Source organism: Moschus berezovskii, chromosome 17, assembly GCF_049115385.1.
Source record: "Moschus berezovskii isolate FMDL1 chromosome 17, NW_MosBer_1.0, whole genome shotgun sequence".
Classification (NCBI taxonomy): Eukaryota; Metazoa; Chordata; class Mammalia; order Artiodactyla; family Moschidae; genus Moschus; species Moschus berezovskii.
In genome coordinates, this window is record NC_142476.1 from 1,232,607 (window position 1) to 1,252,778 (window position 20,172).

The 20,172-nt window shown below is 41.8% G+C and overlaps 1 long non-coding RNA gene across 15 annotated transcripts in view; it reads left to right on the forward strand.

Moving 5' to 3' along the window:
• The window catches only part of LOC148775030 (uncharacterized), a 146,911-nt gene that overhangs the window by 60,270 nt on the left and 66,469 nt on the right, over positions 1-20,172 (forward strand). For 9 of the 15 annotated variants that reach the window (XR_016039507.1, XR_016039497.1, XR_016039496.1 and 6 more), the window contains one exon: positions 203-11,398. The exons of 5 other annotated variants lie outside the window; for them this stretch is intronic. This is a non-coding gene — a long non-coding RNA (uncharacterized LOC148775030). Of the gene's footprint in view, positions 1-202; positions 11,400-20,172 lie in introns of those variants that run through there. One more of the 15 variants, XR_016039509.1, reaches the window with a different exon arrangement.

Consider the following 20,172-nt stretch of genomic DNA (forward strand, 5'->3'; position numbering starts at 1 on the left):
GTTCTGCTGGGTGGAGCTGGATTTCTTCTCTCTCCTTTAGAAGACAATGGGCTGCTTTTCTGGGAGCCTGATGACCTCTGCCAGTATTCAGAAGTTGTTTTGTGGCCTTTACTCCACGTTCAAATGTTCTTTTGATGAATTTGTGGGGGAGAAAGTGGTCTCGCCGTCTTATCCCTCCGCCATCTTGTTCCTTCCTCCCCAGAACACTGGATTCTTATATTCCACTTGGTCGTGGAGTATCTCTTCCCAGCTGCTCCAGCAAGGCGCAGCCGCTGTACCTTACCTTGGACGAGGGGTATCTCCTCAAGGCCGCCCCTCCTGCTTTGAATGTGGATCAGCTCCTCTCGGCCCTCCGGTGCCCAAGCAGCCACCGCCTCCTGGACGTGGTACAGCTCCTCTCGGCCACCGCCCTAACCCTGGGCGCGGGGTAGCTCCTCTCAGCCACGATTCTGCACGTGGTCGGTTGCGCCGGAGCCGGGCGTCTCTCGCGTCTGCGCTGCCGGAGCCGGGCGTCTCTCGCGTCTGCGCCGCCGGAGCCGGGCGTCTCTCGCGTCTGCGCTGCTGGAGCCGGGCGTCTCTCGAATAAGCGTTATTTCTGAGCACAGAAGGAGTACTTTAAAAAATGGACTATGTCAAATCATAGGCTCCAGTTTCATCCACCTCATTAGAATTGATTCAAATGTATTCCTTTTAATTGCTGAGTAGTTCTCCATTGTGTAAATGTACCACAGCTTTCTTATCCATTCGTCTGCAGCCAGTCCAAGTACAATGCATGATACAGGATGCTCGGGGTTGGTGTACTGGGATGAACCAAAGGGATGGGAGGGGAAGGGAGGTGGGAGGGGGGTCAGGATGGGGAGCATGCGTAGAAAAAAAAATGGAAACAACTGTTCTACTTCAAAAAAATAAATATATAAAATTAAACATCAAAAAGTAAAAGTTGAATTGAATCAAACGTATTTTTGTTACTAAGATTTCTATAAATCCTCTTTCTGCTATGGGTTATTATTCTTGGTTTCAAATGTTAATGGAGATGTTACTTGCATATTAAACTCTGAACTGAGGGGAAAAAAAATGGACTATGAAAAACAAAAAAAAAAGGACTATGTCCTAAATCACAAAAGAAGTTTCCAAAATATAAGGTTCAGTTCAGTTCAGTCACTCAGTCGTGTCTGACTCTTTGCCACCCCATGAATCACGGCACGCCAGGCCTCCCTGTCCATCGCCAACTCCCGGAGTTCACTCAAACTCATGTCCATCGAGTCGGTGATGCCATCCAGCCATCTCATTCTCTGTCGTCCCCTTCACCTCCTGCCCCCAATCCTTCCCAGCATCAGAGTTTTTTCCAGTGAGTCAACTCGTCGCATGAGGTGGCCAAAGTATTGGAGTTTCAGCTTTAGCATCAGTCCTTCCAATGAACACCCAGGATTGATCTCCTTTAGAATGGACTGGGTGGGTCTCCTTGCAGTCCAAGGGACTCTCAAGAGTGTTCTCCAGCACCGCAGTTCAAAAGCATCCATTCTTCAGCGATCAGCTTTCTTCACAGTCCAAGTCTCACATCCATACATGACCACTGGAAAAACTATAGCCTTGACTAGACGGACTGTGGCTGTACTAGTTTGCATTCCCACCAACAGTGTAAGAGGGTTCCCTTTTCTCCACACCCTCTCCAGCATTTATTGCTTGTAGACTTTTGGATAGCAGCCATTCTGGCTGGCGTGAAATGGCACCTCATTGTGGTTTTGATTTGCATTTCTCTGATTATGAGTGATGTTGAGCATCTTTTCATGTGTTTGTTAGCCATCTGTATGTCTTCTTTGGAGAAACGTCTGTTTATTTCTTTGGCCCATTTTTTTATTGGGTCGTTTATTTTTCTGGAATTGAGCTTCAGGAGTTGCTTGTATATTGTGGAGATTAATTCTTTGTCAGTTGCTTCATTTGCTATTATTTTGTCCCATTCTGAAGGCTGTCTTTTCACCTTGCTTATAGTTTCCTTTGCTGTGCAGAAGCTTTTAATTTTAATTAGGTCCCATTTGTTTATTTTTGCTTTTATTTCCAATATAAGGTGTGTCATGGAGAATCCTGCTGTGATTTATGTCGGAGAGTGTTTTGCCTATAGGAGTTTTATAGTTTCTGGTCTTACATTTAGATCTTTAATCCATTTTGAATTTATTTTTGTGTATGGTGTTAGAAAGTGTTCTAGTTTCATTCTTTTACAAGTGGCTGACCCGTTTTCCCAGCACCGCTTGTTAAAGAGACTGTCTTTTCTCCATTGAATATTCTTGCCTCCTTTGTCATAGATAAGATGTCCATAGGTGCGTGGATTTATCTCTGGTCTATCTGTTTTGTTCCATTGATCTATATTTCTGTCTTTATTGCCAGTACCATACTGTCTTGATGACTGTGGCTTTGTAGTAGAGCCTGAAGTCCAGCAGGTTGATTCCCCCCCTTCCATTCTTCTTCCTCAAGATTGCTTTGGCTATTCAAGTTTTTTTGTATTTCCATACAAATTGTGAGATTATTTGTTCTAGCTCTGTGAAAAATACCATTGGTAGCTTGATAGGGATTGCATTGAATCTATAAATTACTTTGGGTAATATATTCATTTTCACAATATTTATTCTTCCAATCTACAAACACGGTATATTTCTCCATCTATTAGTGTCCTCTCTGATTTCTTTCACTAGTGTTTTATAGTTTTCTATATATAGGTCTTTTGTTCCTTTAGGTAGATATATTCCTAAGTATGTAATTCTTTTCATTGCAATGGTGAATGGAATTGTTTCCTTAATTTCTCTTTCTATGTTCTCATTATTAGTGTATAGGAATGCAAGGGATTTCTGTGTGTTGATTTTGTATTCTGAAACTTTACTATATTCATTGATTAGCTCTAGTAATTTTCTGGTAGAGTCTTTAGGGTTTTCTGTGTAGAGGATCATGTCATTTGCAAACAGTGAGAGTTTTGCTTCTTTTCCAATTTGGATTCCTTTTATGTCTTTTTCTGCTCTGATTGCTGTGGCCAAAGCTTCCACTACTATGTTGAATAGTAGTAGTTAGAGTGGGCACCCTTGTCTTGTTCCTGACTTTAGGGGAAATGCTTTCAATTTTTCACCATTGAGGATGTTTGCTGTGGGTTTGTCATATGTAGCTTTTATTATGTTGAGGTATGTTCCTTCTATTCCCGCCTTCTGGAGCGTTTTTATCATAAATGGGTGTTGAATTTTGTCAAAGGCTTTCTCTGTATCTATTGAGATAATCATATGGTTTTTATTTTTCATTTTGTTGATGTGGCGTATTTACATTGATTGATTTGTGGATATTGAAGAATCCTTGCATTCCTGGGATAAAGCCCACTTGGTCATGATGTATGATCTTCTTAATGTGTTGTTGGATTCTGATTGCTAGAATTTTGTTAAGGATTTTTGCATCTATGTTCATCAGTGATATTGGCCTGTAGTTTTCTTTTTTTGTGGTATCTTTGTCAGGTTTAGGGATTAGGGTGATGGTAGCCTCATAGAATGAGTTAGGAAGTTTACCTTCCTCTGCAATTTTCTGGAAGAGTTTGGGTAGGGTAGATGATAGCTCTTCTCTAAATTTTTGATAGAATTCAGCTGTGAAGCCGTCTGGACCTGGGCTTTTGTTTGCTGGAAGATTTCTTATTACAGTTTCAATTTGGAAAGTTGTACTTTTCTAAGAATTTGTCCATTTCTGCCAAGTTGTCCGTTTTATTGGCATATAATTGGTGATGATCCTTTGTATTTCTGTGTTGTCTGTTGTGATCTCTCCATTCTCATTTCTAATTTTATTGATTTGGTTTTTCTCCCTTTGTTTCTTGATGAGTTTGTCAATTTTATTTACCCTCTCAAAGAACCAGCTTTTGGCTTTGTTGATTTTTGCTATGGTCTCTTTTGTTTCTTTTGCACTTATTTTTGCCCTAATTTTAAGATTTCTTTCTTTCTACTCACCCTGGGGTTCTTCATTTCTTCCTTTTCTAGTTGCTTTATGTGTAGAGTTAGATTATTTAGTTGACTTTTTTCTTGTTTCTTGAGGTGTGCCTGTATTGCTATGAACCTTCCCCTTAGCACTGCTTTTACAGTGTCCCACAGGTTTTGGGTTGTTGTGTTTTCATTTTCATTCGTTTTCTGTGCATATTTTGATTTATTTTTTGATTTCTTCTATGATTTGTTGGTTATTCAGCAGTGTGTTGTTCAGCTTCCGTATGTTGGAATTTTTAATAGTTTTTCTCCTGTAATTGAGATCTAATCTCACTGCATTGTGGTCAGAAAATATGCTTAGAATTATTTCAATTTTTTTGAATTTACCAAGGGTAGATTTATGGCCCAGGATGTGATCTGTGCTTGAGAAGGTTCCGTGTGCGCTTGAGAAAAAGGTGAAATTCATGGTTTTGGGGTGAAATGTCCTATAGATATCTATTAGGTCTAACTGGTCTATTGTACCATTTAACGTTTGTGTTTCCTTATTAATTTTCTGTTTAGTTGATCTATCCATAGGTGTGAGTGGGGTATTAATGTCTCCCACTATTATTGTGTTATTGTTCATTTCCCCTTTCACATTTGTTAACATTTGTCTTACATATTGTGGTGCTCCTATGTTGGGTGCATATATATTTATAATTGTTATATCTTCTTGGATTGATCCTTTGATCATTATGTAGTGTCCTTCTTTGTCTCTTTTCACAGACTTTGTTTTAAAGTCTATTTTATCTGATATGTGTATTGCTACTCCTGCTTTCTTTTGGTCTCTGTTTGCGTGGGATATCTTTTTCCAGCCCTTCACTTTCAGTCTGTATGTGTCCCTTGTTTCGAGGTGGGTCTCTTGTAGACAACATGTATGGGGGTCTTGTTTTTGTATCCATTCAGTCAGCCTTTGTCTTTTGGTTGGGGCATTCAACGCATTTACATTTAAGGTAATTATTGATAAGTATGATCCCATTGCCATTTACTTTATTGTTTTGGGTTCGAGTTTATACACCCGTTCTGTGTTTCCTGTCTAGAGAAGGTCCTTTAGCATTTGTTGGAGAGCTGGTTTGGTGATGCTGAATTCTCTCAGCTTTTGCTTGTCTGTAAAGCTTTTGCTTTCTCCTTCATATTTGAATGAGATCCTTGCTGGGTACAATAATCTGGGCAGTAGCTTATTTTCTTTTAGCACTTTAAGTATGCCCTGCCATTCCCTCCTGGCCTGAAGTGTTTCTATTGAAAGATCAACTTTTATCCTTATGGGAATTCCCTTGTGTGTTACTTGTTGTTTTTCCCTTGCTGCTTTTAATATTTGTTCTTTGTGTTTGATCTTTGTTAATTTGATTAATATGTGTCTTGGGGTATTTCGCCTTGGGTTTATCCTGTTGGGGACTCTCTGGGTTTCTTGGACTCGGGTGATTATTTCCTTCCCCATTTTAGGGAAACTTTCAGGTATTATCTCCTCCAGTATTTTCTCATGGTCTTTCTTTTTGTCTTCTTCTTTTGGGACTCCTATGATTCGAATGTTGGGGCGTTTAACATTGTCCCAGTGGTCTCTGAGATTGTCCTCATTTCTTTTAATTCGTTTTTCTTTTTTCCTCTCTGTTTCATTTATTTCTACCATTTTGTCTTCTAACTCGCTTATCCTATCTTCTGCCTCCGTTATTCTACTGTTGGTTTCCTGCAGAGTGTTTTTAATCTCATCTATTGCATTATTCATTGTATACTTACTCTTTTTTTTTCTTCTAGATCCTTGTTAAACCTTTCTTGCATCTTCTCAATCCTTGTCTCCAGGTTATTTATCTGTAACTCCATTTTGTTTTCAAGATTTTGGATCATTTTCACTATCATTACTTGGAATTCTTTATCAGGTAGGTTCCCTATCTCTTCCTCTTTTGTTTGGGTTGGTGGGCATTTATCCTGTTCATTTTCTTGCTGGGTATTTCTCTGCCTCTTCATCTTGCTTATATTGCTGTGTTTGGGCCTGCTGTGATTCATGGGGTCGCAGAGAGTCGGACACGACTGAGCGACTGAACTGAACTGAACTTCCGTCTTCTGGCAGTTTGTGGAGTTCTCTTTATTGTGGGGTTCCCTCGCTGTGGGTGGGGTTGGACGGGTGACTTGCAAACGTTCCCTGGTTAAGGAAGCTTGTGTTGGTGTTCTGGTGGGTGGAACTGGATTTTTTCTCTCTGGAGTGCAATGAAGTGTCCCGTAATGAGTTATGAGATATCAGTGGTTTTGGAGTGACTTTGGGTAGCCTTTATATTGAAGCTCAGGGCTATTTTCCTGTGTTGCTGGAGAATTTGTGTGGTATATCTTGCTCTGGAACTTGTTGGCCCTTGGGTGGTACTTGGCTTCAGTGTAGGTGTGGAGGCGTTTGATGATCTCCTATTGATTAGTGTTCCCTGGAGTCAGGAGTTCTCTAGTGTTCTCAGGATTTGGACTAAGCCTCTTCCTCTGGTTTTCAGTCTTATTCTTGCAGTAACCTCAAGACTTCTCCATCTGTCACTTCCAAGGTGGTTCCCTCTGTTTCAGCTTCTTCTGTTTGCTGGTCTCTTCAGTGTCTAATTTCCTCCCTGACACAAGGGGACGGTGGTGGACACTTTTTTAGGCTCCTTTGTTCAGTTGTGCTGTGGGGAGGGAGGAACGCTGCAAATAAATATCACTCGCATCTGTGGGGAGTGCTCGCAGTGTCTCGGCCACACTGGGTTTGCCCCCACTCACGGGCACACAGTGTGTGTGCTTTCCCAGTCTATACTGCTTAGGCTCTAGGTTGCTCTGCCAGGAACTGTCTGAGGCAAGCCCTGGGTTGCATGCACTTCCCGGGTGAAAGTTGCTCGAGTTCTGGTACTCGGGTACTCCACAAAGGTGCAGACTCGGTTGGGCCAGCGTTTTGTGCCCTTCCGCGGTCCGAGCAGCTCAGGTGACCAGGTGTTTGGCGAGCGCTGTTGCTGTGACTTATTGCCTCCCCGTCCCTGCCTCTCGGTTTTCTGGGTGTACAACCAGCGCACCTTCTCAGGTGGATGTCGACTGGCCAGAATCCCAATAAATCTTGGCTAGCAACGAAGCCTGCTTGAAGTTTGGTAGATGACGCCTCTCTGGGCCCGCGATTGCCCCCTTCCGGCTCTGGCTGCCCTCCCCTGCCTGTCTCGGCGGGGGATGGGGGACGGGCCGCCCGGAGCCAGCTAGCCCTGTTGAGTCCCCCACTCTGGGAGCAGGTCTGGCAGTGTCCTAGGTCAGGGCTTTTCACCTTTTCACAGGGTAGCTATACCACAGTCTGCTTTGCTATCTCAAGTTAGTTTCCTCAGATTGCCCTCCCATGCATTCTTTAGTTGGAAGGGACCTTAGAAATCCTAAAGTTCAACTTCGAACCCAGCACCAACATCCTCCAAAACCATCTTTTATAAGCCTCTGCTTGAGTGATTTCAGTAACAGGAAGCTTACTACTCTAAGGCCTTCCATTCCATTTTGAAGTCAGCTGACAACCAAAATGAGCAAAGTGAGCAAGGAAATTAACACTTCCCTAAAGTCTTCATAAAAGGCTACCCACTCCAGTATTCTGGCCTAGAGAATCCCATGGGTTATATAGTCCTTGGAGTCGCAAAGAGTTGGCCACAACTGACTGCCTTTCACTTTCAATGTCTTCATAAAGGAGCTGCTGACATCTTCATTTTAGCCCCGTGAGACCCATGTCAGACTTCTAACTTACAGAAGGTGATAAGTTGCTTAAGTGTTGCTTAAGCCCATAAATTTAGGGTAATTTATTAGAGCAGCAGTAGAAAACTAAAATATTCAGCCTCACACTTGCACATCTGCAAAGTGTGGGCAGTGAACAAAAGAGGAATGGAAAATGGCCCAAGGAATCCATTAAAGACCAGAAACATTACACTGGACAGAACTGGCCTGTTGCCATGAAACAGACTGTTGAGGTGGCTTGGAGAAGTTGGAGGTACTGAGATTAATAAGAGCAATCAGTCTCTGGTGCCCTTCTTCCAATATTATCCTTCAGTTTTTTTCACCATTATTGTCCAGTTTTCTTTTTATTCCCACTTCTCCTTTATCTTCTCCTCCACCATACTTTCCTCCATTTTTAAACAATGCTCTTTATTTTTATCTGCTAATCAAGTGTATGTTTTTTATCAACCTCACACTCCCACTAGCATACCCACCCAATTTGTTGGAAGGAGATAAGGAGCAGAATATGAGAGGAGTATTGGGAGAAGTTTGAGATTTTGCAGCGTGCCAAGAATTAAAATGGTAAGGAACGTAGCTTTAGCACCTGGTCTCTGAGTGCTCCAGTGCAGCACACGAATTCACAAATCAGGGTTACACACAAATCCATTTATTAGGAAAAAAAAAAATCAAAACTAAGCAGGCACTCAAAAGTATTTTGAAAATAATAAAAGGTTTTTACTAAGGTACCAATTAGTGACTGTCTCCTAGTTTTGCTGCTGAAAAATTATGTTGACCCCTTTTCACTATCTCTAAGCTCAAAACTAAGGCCTTAAGGAGCTAACGGAAGGTTTTCATCAGCGTCAAGTAACATTAGATGAGCTACTGAACAACAGTAAATACAAGAGAAGCATCTAAACACTTAAGTGAATCAGTGGCACATGTACATTTTTATTTTAAGAATTGTTTGGCACCAGATTTTTAGGAACATGTTTGCTGAGTGTGATGACTAAGATCAGTGCACTAATGTCTATGTACAAGTTTCTGATTTCCCACATGTCCTGCTGGCTACAAGGACAGAAGGGACATTGTTCTCTGGCGACAGATTGGGCTTTGGTGGAGCCAGCTTAGGGGCACTATTGGTAATAATCCAAAGGGCACAGGTATTACCTCAGTCATCAATTTAATAGATCCCAAATGAACCCTTAGCACAAAGACAAGGAGAGAAGTCTCTTTCCTTTTCAATGTGATGATAAGCATTTCTGAAAATTCCAATAATTATGTGGGCCACGTGACTGTCAGAAATTGGCTTGTTTCTAGAGCCATTGCTGCAGCACTAAAATTGATGAGCAAATACAGAGGAGATCAAAGTCATTTAACCTGAAAGTCCTTTTCTTCCTCTCTCCTGTCCTAATCGTTGTTAGGAGTTCTTTTGCAGAAGCTTGATTTTGCTGTCACAGTTTTAGTTGTTTTTCCAGAACCAGAGGTTATGTTCATGTTGTTTTTCTTGTCTGTTGATGAAAGCAATTTTAGAAAATGAGTTTTCAAGTCTCTGTGACTGTTCATTAGCATTCATTTATTCATTTATTCAGTAAACATGCATTTGTTTACCTATTCCTTATCAGGTAGTGAATAAGACCCTAGAATTCTAATTTGAAGAAGAAAATGTCGTGATTTACACTCCTGCAAAGTTCACACTCTAGTAAGGAGATACGCTTGTAGACACCTGAGTACTATAATGGTGGTGTGTTCAAAGCGTTATTTGAGCACAAATGTGGAAGTAGTTACTTCTGCCATGAAGACTGGGTGTTCAGAGAACTATTAGAATATGAATGATCCAAACAATAAGAATTTATTAATCACCTAATAATTGCTGAAGCTATGTTAGGGAACAAATAGACAGTTGTCCTGTTGTAGTTCTATAATGGAAATTTTGAATCTAAAGAGAGGAAGCAGAAAATAAGTAAAGACATTAACAGATTAGTTTTATTTACTTTTTTTTTTTTTTTGGTAATTAATTTATTTTTTATTGGAGGCAAATTATTTTACAATATTATATTGGTTGGTTTTGCCATACATTGACATGAATTTGCCCCGGGTTTACATAAGTTCTCCCTCCTGAACCCCCCTCCCACCTCCCTCCTCACTTTATCCTCCCTCTGGGTCATCCCCGCATGCCAGCTCCGAGCATCCTATAACATGCATTGACCCTGAACTAGTGATTCGTGTCACATATGACAACATACGTGTTTCAATGCCATTCTCCCAAATCATCCCACCCTCACCCTCTCCCATAGAGTCCCAAAGACTGTTCTATACATCTGTGTCTCTTTTGCTGTCTCGTATACAGGGTTATTATTTGCATCTTTCTAAATTCCATATATATGCGTTAGTATACTGTATTGGTGTTTTTCTTTCTGGCTTACTTCACTCTGTATAATAGGCTCCAGTTTCATCCACCTCATTAGAACTGATTCAAATGTATTCTTTTTAATGGCTGAATAATACTCCATTGTGTTTATGTACCAAAGCTTTCTTATCCATTCGTCTGCAGATGGACATCTAGGTTGCTTCCATGTCCGGGCTATTATAAACAGTGCTGCAATGAACATTGGAGTACATGTGTCTCTTTCAATTCTGGTTTCCTCGGTGTGTATGCCCAGGAGTGCGATTGCTGTATCATATGGCAGTTCTATTTCCAGTTTTTTGAGGAATCTCCACACTGTTCTCCATAGTGGCTGTACTAGTTTGCATTCCCACCAACAGTGTAAGAGGGTTCCTTTCTCTCCACATCCTCTCCAGCATTTATTGCATGTAGACTTTTGGATAGCAGCCATTCTGACTGGTGTGAAATGGTATCTCATTGTGGTTTTGATTTGCATCTCTCTGATTATGAGGGATGTTGAGCATTTTTTCATGTGTTTGTTAGCCATCTTTATGTTTTCATTGGACAAATGTCTGTTTAGTTCTTTGGCCCATTTTTTGATTGGGTCATTTATTTTTCTGGAATTGAGCTGCAGGAGCTGCTTGTATATTTTGGAGATTAATCCTTTATCAGTTGCTTCACTTGCTATTTTCTCCCATTCTGAAGGCTGTCTTTTCACCTTACTTATAGTTTCCTTTGCTGTGCAGAAGCTTTTAATTTTAATTAGGCCCCATTTGTTTATTTTTGCTTTTATTTCCAATATTCTGGGAGGTGGGTCATGGAGGATCCTGCTGTAATTTATGTCGGAGAGTGTTCTGCCTACGTTCTCCTCTAGGAGTTTTATAGTTTCTGGTCTTACATTTAGCTCTCTAATCCATTTTGAGTTTATTTTTGTGTATGGTGTTAGGAAGTGTTCTAGTTTCATTCTTTTACAAGTGGCTGACCAGTTTTCCCAGCACCACTTGTTAAAGAGACTGTCTTTTCTCCATTTTATATTCTTGCCTCCTTTGTCAAAGATGAGGTGTCCATAGGTGCGTGGATTTATCTCTGGGCTTTCTATTTTGTTTCATTGATCTATATTTCTGTCTTTATGCCAGTACCATACTGTCTTGATGACTGTGGCTTTGTAGTAGAGCCTGAAGTCCGGCAGGTTAATTCCCCCAGTTCCATTTTTCTTCCTCAAGATTGCTTTGGCTATTCGAGGTTTTTTGTATTTCCATACAAATTGTGAGATTATTTGTTCTAGTTCTGTGAAAAATATCATTGGTAGTTTGATAGGGATTGCATTGAATGTATAAATTACTTTGGGTAGTATACTCATTTTTATAATATTTATTCTTCCAATCCATGAACATGGTATATTTCTCCATCTATTAGTGTCCTCTTTGATTGCTTTCAGTAGCATTTTATAGTTTTCTATGTACAAGTCTTTTGTTTCCTTAGTTATATTCCTAAGTATTTAATTCTTTTCATTGCAACAGTGAATGGAATAGTTTCCTTAATTTCTCTTTCTATTTTCTCATTATTAGTGTACAGGAATGCAAGGGATTTCTGTGTGTTGATTTTATATCCTGCAATGTTACTGTAATCATTGATTAGCTCTAGTAATTTTCTGGTAGAGTCTCTAGGGTTTTCTGTTTAGAGGATCATGTCATCAGCGAACAGTGAAAGTTTTACTTCTTCTTTTCCAATTTGTATTCCTTTTATTTCTTTTTCTGCTCTGATTGCTGTGGCCAAAACTTCCAGAACTATGTTGAATAGTAGTGGTGAGAGTGGGCACCCTTGTCTTGTTCCTGACTTTAGGGGAAATGCTTTCAGTTTTCACCATTGAGGATAATGTTTGCTGTGGTTTTGTCATATATAGCTTTTATTATGTTGAGGTATGTCCCTTCTATAACAGATTAGTTTTGGATAGTAATAAATGTTATGAGATACAACTAAGCATCCTGTAGGGAAAGGCTTAAGGGTCTTGGTAAACAATACGGATTTTATTCAAAGTGAAAAGGTGTGCCATTGAAGCATTTTAATTAAGGGATTAACATGAGTAATTTTCCTTTTTAAAAAAGTATTCTGCTGACTATGAAAATGGATTATGAAAATCAAGAATGCACACAGAGAAGCCTATAAAAAAGCAACTGCATTAATACAGGTTAGAGATAATAATGACCAGGACTCAGGTGGCAGTTGTAGAGATGGACAGGAAAGGGAAAATTCAGGATGTCTTAAAAGTAGACTCAGTACCACAGACTTCGAAAATGAACTCATGGTTGCCAGAGGGAAGGGATATTTGAGGACTTTGGGAATGTCATGCACACACTGCTATATTTAAAATGGATAACCAACAAGGACCTACTGTACTGCACATGGAAATCTACTCAGTGTTAAGTATCGGCCTGGATGGGAGGGGAGCTTGGGGGAGAATGGATACATGTGTGTGTATGACTCAGTCCCTTCACTGTTTGGTTGAAACTGTCACAACATTGTTAATTGTCTGTATCCCAATAAAAAATGCTTTTGGTGTTAAAAATAAATAAAATTTTATAAGTAAATACTTCAAGATAAAAATAGAATCAGTAAGACTGACATACTGGATGGGATAGTGACAGGAAGGGGGTGAATGAAAGATGACTCCTAGTTCTTTGGTTAGAGCTGCAAGGTGGAGTCAGGGCCATGTACTGTGGTGGAGAAAACTGGAGGAAGAATAGATGCTGGAGGGGAAAACCAAGAGTTCTGTTTTGGACAGGTTTAAAGTGTACGTTACCCAAGTGAAGATGCCAAGTAAGCAGCTGGATATAAGTCTAAAACTCAGTTCAAGACTTTGGCCTGAGACCAAAATGTGAGAATCATCGAGATGTAGATAGAAGCCATCAGGTTATAGGAGATCACCTTGGGAAGACTGGAGAGAGAGAAGTTATGTAGAAGACAAAAGGTCAGGAAAGGAGACTAAGAATGAGAGGCCAGTGATCAAACAGGAATATCCAGGGAATGTGTTGAAGAAGCCAGGAAGGAAATACTGTATAAAGGAAGGAGTCCTTAAACCAGTTAAATGATGCTTGAAGGTCAAATCAGATGATGACTAAGGAAGTCCATTTGATTGGACCACGTGGAGGATACTGAGAAGAACAACTTAAAGGGAATTCCCTGGCCATCCAGTGGTTGGGACTCCATGTTTTCACTGCCAGGGGCCCAGTTTCAATTCCTGGTCAAGGGACTAGTGTGGTGCGGCAAAAACAAAAAACCACCACCAACAACAACAAATGGAGTGGGAGGGGAGGCAACCTGGAATGGACTGGAGAGTGAATTGTAAACTTGAATTTTTAGCAGCTGGAAGATTAGATACTTTCAATGACCCTCCCAGTGTAAACAGTCAAAAATCATCTTTGTGATTGTATTGCTAACCTGGCATGATCTTAACAAAGGTCAAAAACAAAGTGAAAGCAAGAAACACTGGTGATAAGGTAGCACCAACATCAGCTTCTCTTGAGTTTTTTGCTGAATCCTAGATTTGGGGGGCAAGAAATTAAACTTAAGGTCACAGTATCAATTGGAGACTGTGATAAATCTCTGCAGAAAGCTGGGACTTCAATGGCAATGTAAAGGAGATGGAAGAAAAGAAACTCACGCGGAACAAGACATCAAAGAAATCTGAATCCGAATTTAGCACTGGTTGGCAGGAGTATGGTGGAATTTCCCCCTGAGAACGTGTAATGGCCTCACAATACATTTTTTGGTCCAAATATATGCTGCATGTGATCTGAACCTTAAGCCAAGAATATAACTCCAAATGTCCTGAATTGCTTGTTACTCCAGGCAGTTGTCAGAAGCAAATGTACATCTTTGGAGGAAAGCAGTCTAATGTTGGGAAAGACTGGGGGCAGGAGGAGAAGGGAGCGACAGAGGATGAGATGGTTGGAGGGCATCACTGACTTGATGGACATGAATCTGAGCAAACTTTGAGAGATGGTGAAGGAGAGGGCAGCCTGGCGTGCTGCGGTCTGTGGGGTTGCAAAGAGTCGGACCTGACTTAATGACTGAGCAACAACAACAACGTTAATTTAGGTGCCAAGGAATTTCCACAGAGAAATTTCCAACAGAAAGGAGCAGTTCATAGTGAAAGCTAGCAACACACACACTAAAGAACAGGACATCAGGAGTGAGAGTCTATTCTCCAAGGACTGAAGATTTTTAGAGTTAGCACACAATATAAAATAACAATTAACATGTTTAAAGAAATCAAAGAAGGTGTTAGATGTATAACACGATACAGAGAAAAATCACTAGGCAGGTTTGAAAAAAAGAGGCCTACCTGAATGTCTCGATATGAATGTTTTAGTAACTGAAATTAGAAACAACAGATTAAACAGAACTGAAGAGAGACTACTGAACTGAAATACGCATGCTCAGTTGTTTAGTCAAGTCTGACTCTGCAACCCTATGGACCGTATCCCACCAGGCTCCTCTGTCCTTGGAGAAATTTATGTGGTGATTTTTAAAAATTTATTTTTTGGCTATGCTGCATAGCATGTGGGATCTTACTTCCCTAACCAAGGGTGAAACCTCTGCTTCCTGCAGTGTAAGTGTGGATTCTTAACCACTGGACTACCAGGGAAACCCTGTATGGTGATCTTAAGTGTTTAGAATTATCTGATATTCTCCTCTTCAGGAGGTGGAGCTTCATTCTCCTTCCCTTAAGCATAGATCAGCCTTCTTGATTTGCTTGTGAGAAACTGAATAAAGTGGAACTGAAGGTGTGTGATTCGGGGACTGGGTCATAAAGGATACCATGGCTTCCTGCTGCTGCTTTCCCTGTCTCATACCTCAGCTTGGGGAAGCCAGCTGGTCTGTTCAGAGACTACTCAGGCAGCCCTGGGAGAGGCCCCTGTGGGGAGGAATGGAAGTGAACCAACCTGGAAGCAGCTTTTTCTCCAGCCCTGGTCCCACCTCCATTGATGACAGCCCCAGGGACACTTGACCTTCACCTTGTGAAAGTCACTGAGTCAAAACCACCCAACTAAGTCATTCCTGGATTCCTGTCCCCCAGAAACTGTGAAATGATACATGTTTGTTTCTTTCAGCAGCTAGGTTTGTGGGTAATTTATTATACAGCAGTAAATAAGTAATACAAGATTAATTTGAAGAAATTACCCTAAAGGCTGCACAGGGATAGAAAGCAATAGAAATGAGATTAATCAACATTCCAGAAAAAATAATGGAAACAAAGAAATATTTGAAGTATTAATTGCTTGGAAATCTCTAGAATTGTTGAAACACAATAATCACTATTAGGTCCATGGAGCCCAGTGAATACTAAGATGAATACTTTTTTTTTTAACAGCACTTAAGACATCTTATAGGAAAACTGATGAATACCAGATGGGGAAAAGATTCTTTAACAACACAGCCAGAGAGGAGAAAGCTCAGTCTCAAAGGGATGGCAATTACAGTGAAAGCTGATTTCTCTATAGCAATAATAGAAGTCAGGAGCCAGGGATATATCTTGATTTACTGACTGCAAGACAACTGTAGTTTGAGCATTCTTTGGCGTTGCCTTTCTTTGGGATTGGAAGGAAAACTGACCTTTTCCAGTCCTGTGGCCACTGCTGAGTTTTCCAAAGTTGCTGGCATAGTGAGTGCAGCACGTTCACAGCATCATCTTTTAGGATTTGAAATAGCTCAGCTGGAATTCCATCACCTCCACTAGCTTTGTTAGTCTTGATGCTTCCTAAGGCCTACTTGACTTTGGACTCCAGGATGTCTGGGTCTAGGTGAGTGATCACACCATCATGGTTATCTGGGTCATTAACATCTTTTTTGCATACTACTTCTGTGTATTCTTGCCACCTTAATATCTTCTGCTTCTGTTAGGTCCATACCATTTCTGCCCTTTATTGAGCCCATCTTTGCATGAAATGTTCCCTTGGTATCTCTGATTTTCTTGAAGAGATCTCTAGTCTTTCCCATTCTATTATTTTCCTCTATTTCTTTGCATTGTTCACTTAGGAAGACTTTCCTATCTCTCCCTGCTATTCTTTGGAACTCTGCATTCAGATGGGTTATATCTTTCCTTTTCTCCTTTGCTTTAGTTTCTCTTCTTTTCTTAGCTATTTGTAAGGCCTCATCAGATGACTATTTTGCCTTTCTGCATTTCTTTTTCTTGGGGATGGTCTTGAATCACTGCCTATATATTATGAACCTCTGTGCATAGTTCTTCAGGCACTCTCTCTATCAGATCTAATCCCTTTAATCTATTTGTCACTCCCACTGTGTTTTTCTAAGGGATTAATTTAGGTCATACCTGAATGGCCTAGTGGTTTTCCCCACTTTCTTCAATTTAAGTCTGAATTTGGCAATAAGGAGTTCATGATCTGAGCCACAGTCAGCTCCTGGCCTTGTTTTTGCTGACTGTATAGAGTTTCTCCATCTTTGGCTGCAAAGAATATTATCAATCTGATTTTGGTATTAACCATCTGGTCATGTCCACGTATAGAGCCATCTCTTGTGTTGTTGGAAGAAGGTGTTTGCTATGACCAGTGTGTTCTCTTGGCAAAACTCTATTAGCCTTTGCCTTGCTTCATTCTGTACTCCAAGACCAAACTTGCCTGTTACTTCAGGTATCTCTTGACTTCCTACTTTTGTATGTCAGTCACCTATGATGAAAAGGACATCTTTTTTGGGTGTTGATTCTAGAAGGTCTTGTAGGTCTTCACAGAACCGTACAGCTTCTTTGGCATTAGTGGTTGGGACATAGACTTGGATTACTGTGATATTGAATGGTTTGCCTTGGAAATGAACAGAGATCATTCTATCAATATGCCAGGAAATTTGGAAAACAGCAGTGGCCACGGGACTGGAAAAGGTCAGTTTTCATTCCAATTCTAAAGAAAGACAATGCCAAATAATGCTCAAACGGTATACCGCACAATTACACTCATTTCACCTACTAGCAAAGCAATAGTCAAAATTCTTCTAGTTAGGCTTCAACAGTACATGAACTGAGAACTTCTAGATGTTCAAACTGGATTTAGAAAAGATAGGGGAACGAGAGATCAAATTGCCAACCCGTGTTGGATCATATAAAAAGCAAGAGAATGCCATAAAATCATCTACTTCTGCTTCATTGACTACACTATAGCCTTTGGCTACGTGAATCACAACAAAGTGTGGAAAATTCTTAAAGTGATGGGAATACCAGAGCACCTTACCTGCCTTCTGAAAAACCTGTGCGCAGGTCAAGAAGCAAGAGTTAGAACTGGACATGGAGCAACAGACTGGATCCAAATTGGGAAAGGAATAAGTTAAGGCTGTATATTGTCACCCTGCTTATTTAACTTATATGCAGAGTACATCATGAGAAACTCTGGGCTGGAAGGAGCACAGCTGAAACCAACATTGCTGAGAGAAATATCAGTAACCTCAGATATGCAGATGACACCACCCCTATGGCAGAAAGTGAAGAGGAACTAAACCCCTTGATGAAAGTGAAAGAGGAGAGTGAAAAAGCTGGCTTGAAACTCAGCATTCAAAAGGCTAATTAATATCATGGCATCTGGTCTCATCACTTCATGGCAAATAGATGTGGAAACAATGGAAACAGTGACAGACTTTATTTTCTTGGGCTCCAGAATCACTGCAGATGGTGACTGCAGCCATGAAATTAAAAGATGCTTGCTACTTGGAAGAAAAGCTATGATAAACCTAAGACAGCGTATTAAAAAGCAGAGACATTACTTTGCCAACAAAGGTCCATCTAGTCAAAGCTATGGTTTTTCCAGTCATGTACGGATGTAAGAGTTGGACTGTAAAGAAAGCTGAGCACTGAAGAATTGATGCTTTTGAACTGTGGTGTTGAAGACTCTTGCGAGTCCCTTGGACTGCAAGGAGATCAAGATGGATTCTAGCAAAGAGGCTTCGGAGTAGGCTGATATCACCTACTAAGGGGTGGCGCCCTCTCCCTTTTTGACCCTGGAGGAGACTTTCTGTACATGTGCAGTTGGGAAGGTTGCCTTGACTTCCAGAGTGAGAACCATGTGGTTTCTTCACCTCTTATCTGGGCAGGCTCAGCTCCTTCTCACTCCTGCTATTACCTTCATCTTAGAGTCTCTGTCCACAGGGGGACAGACTCCAGCTCTCAGCCTGGGGCCCACTACCTCAGAGTGGCATACGTGGAGGGGTGTGGAAGCTCCATGCTGTCTCTCCACACCTCGCACTGGACATCTCACCCATCTGGCTCCTCCTGCGTTACCTCGTTTTATACTAAACCAGGGATCTGGAGGCTCCATATGAAGACAGTGACATCAGATAATGGAAGGGGACCCTTGATGTGCACTTCCCCAACAATCAGTGATGTTGACCATCTGTTCAGGTACGTGTTGGTCATCTGACTATCTTCTTTGAAAATATGTCAGTTTGGGTCCTAGAACACCCAGCACCACGGGTGCGCTCTGCTGCTGCTCAGTGTTCTCCAGTCAGATTCCCTGGATGGGCAGGAACCGAGGCCGAGTTATTTGCTTTCCTGCTGAAGTGAGGCAGAAGAATGAGCTGGTGGGGCCCCTTGACTGGAGGCTCAGGTCAGACAGAACGGCCAAACAACCGTATTCCCTGGCCAGATGGGACCCCCAGCAAAGCCACTGGCTGGGATGTCTGCTCCCGCACATGTTAAGTGGGAACATGGTTCACAGAGGGCCGCAAGCAGGTCCCTGCAAGCCTGGCACCCTGTGTCTATTTGATCCCTGATGGTGGAGCCCTGCCACTCCCTCAAGTAATTTCTTTGAGGCAAGACCCAAACAGACCTCCCTGGAAGCATGTTCCACAATGCTGAGAAAGCAGGGTGTCCATTTGGGGTTCTCTTTTTGCCTGCCAGAGAAACTAGGTGGGGGGAGGGGGCGAGGATGGAGGGGCTATGACAGCCTGGGGGAGGAACAGCGTGGTCAGACTGTACTTGCTCCTTCTGCCTTCAAATGTGGTCTTCCGCAGTCTCTGTGGTCCAGATGGGTGCTTCAGCCTCACCCCTACGGCCTACGAGTTTCTCTGTGGAAAGATACTAATTGATCCTCTTGAGGGCTGACGTGGCTTGAGGCATTGCTCCATCTTTATGAACTTACCTTGGGGAAGATGCTGCTGCAGGTCCAGCTGGGGCACTGGGGCAAGCTCTTAATGGCACAAAAAGTTCGGCTGGTGATGGCAGGATCTGCTAGCATTGGAGGGTCTCCTCTCAGGTGATGGGGCGGGTCCTGTGGCTCACTAGAGGGAAAAGGCCACTGGCGGCAGTAGCTGTGGGAAGTCCTCACTGGTGTGAGCCGTCCTGGAGGCCACCATTTTCTCACCAAGACCTGCCCCACCCAGCAGCCTTGTTGTTGTTGTTTAGTCACTAAGTTGTGTCTGACTGTTTACAACCTCATGGATGCAGCACACCAGGCTCCCTTGTCCTTCACTATCTCCCAGAGTTGGCTCAAATTCATGTCCTCTAAATTGGTGATGCCATCCAACCATCTTATCCTCTACTGCCCCCTTCTCCTCCTGCCTTCAATCTTTCCCAGCATCAGGGTCTTTTATAATGAGTCAGTTCTTTGCATCAGGTGACCAAAATATTGGAGCTTCAGCATCAGTCCTTCCAATGAATATTCAGGGTTGATTTCCTTTGGGATTGACTGGTTTGATCTCCTTGCAGCCCAAGGGTCTCAAGAGTCTTCTCTGACACCACAAATCGAAAGCATCAATTTTGTAGCCCCTCAGAGATGTATACTCAGTAGGTCCGATGTGGGGCCCAGGAATCTGAATCTGAAAGCACACATGATTCTGATGCCTGTGGCCTGAGGATCACACTTAGAAAAACATTCCTACACATCATAGATTCTCGAACCCATTAGGCAGCAAGCACATCTTCTGTATCACAGAAGCACAAATAAGCAGGTGATGATGAGTTGTTTTCAATAATTCTTGAGATTTTTTTTCCCTTTCCCCTTTGTCCCCTAATCTTTGGCTCTGCAGCAGCTTGCCTGTGCTGTGGGGTGGGCACGTGGGAAGTGTGGACACTTACCAGCCAGCCTGGTGGGTGCAGCTCAGCTCCGGGGAGGGACAGGGCAGTTCTGAGTCACCTTT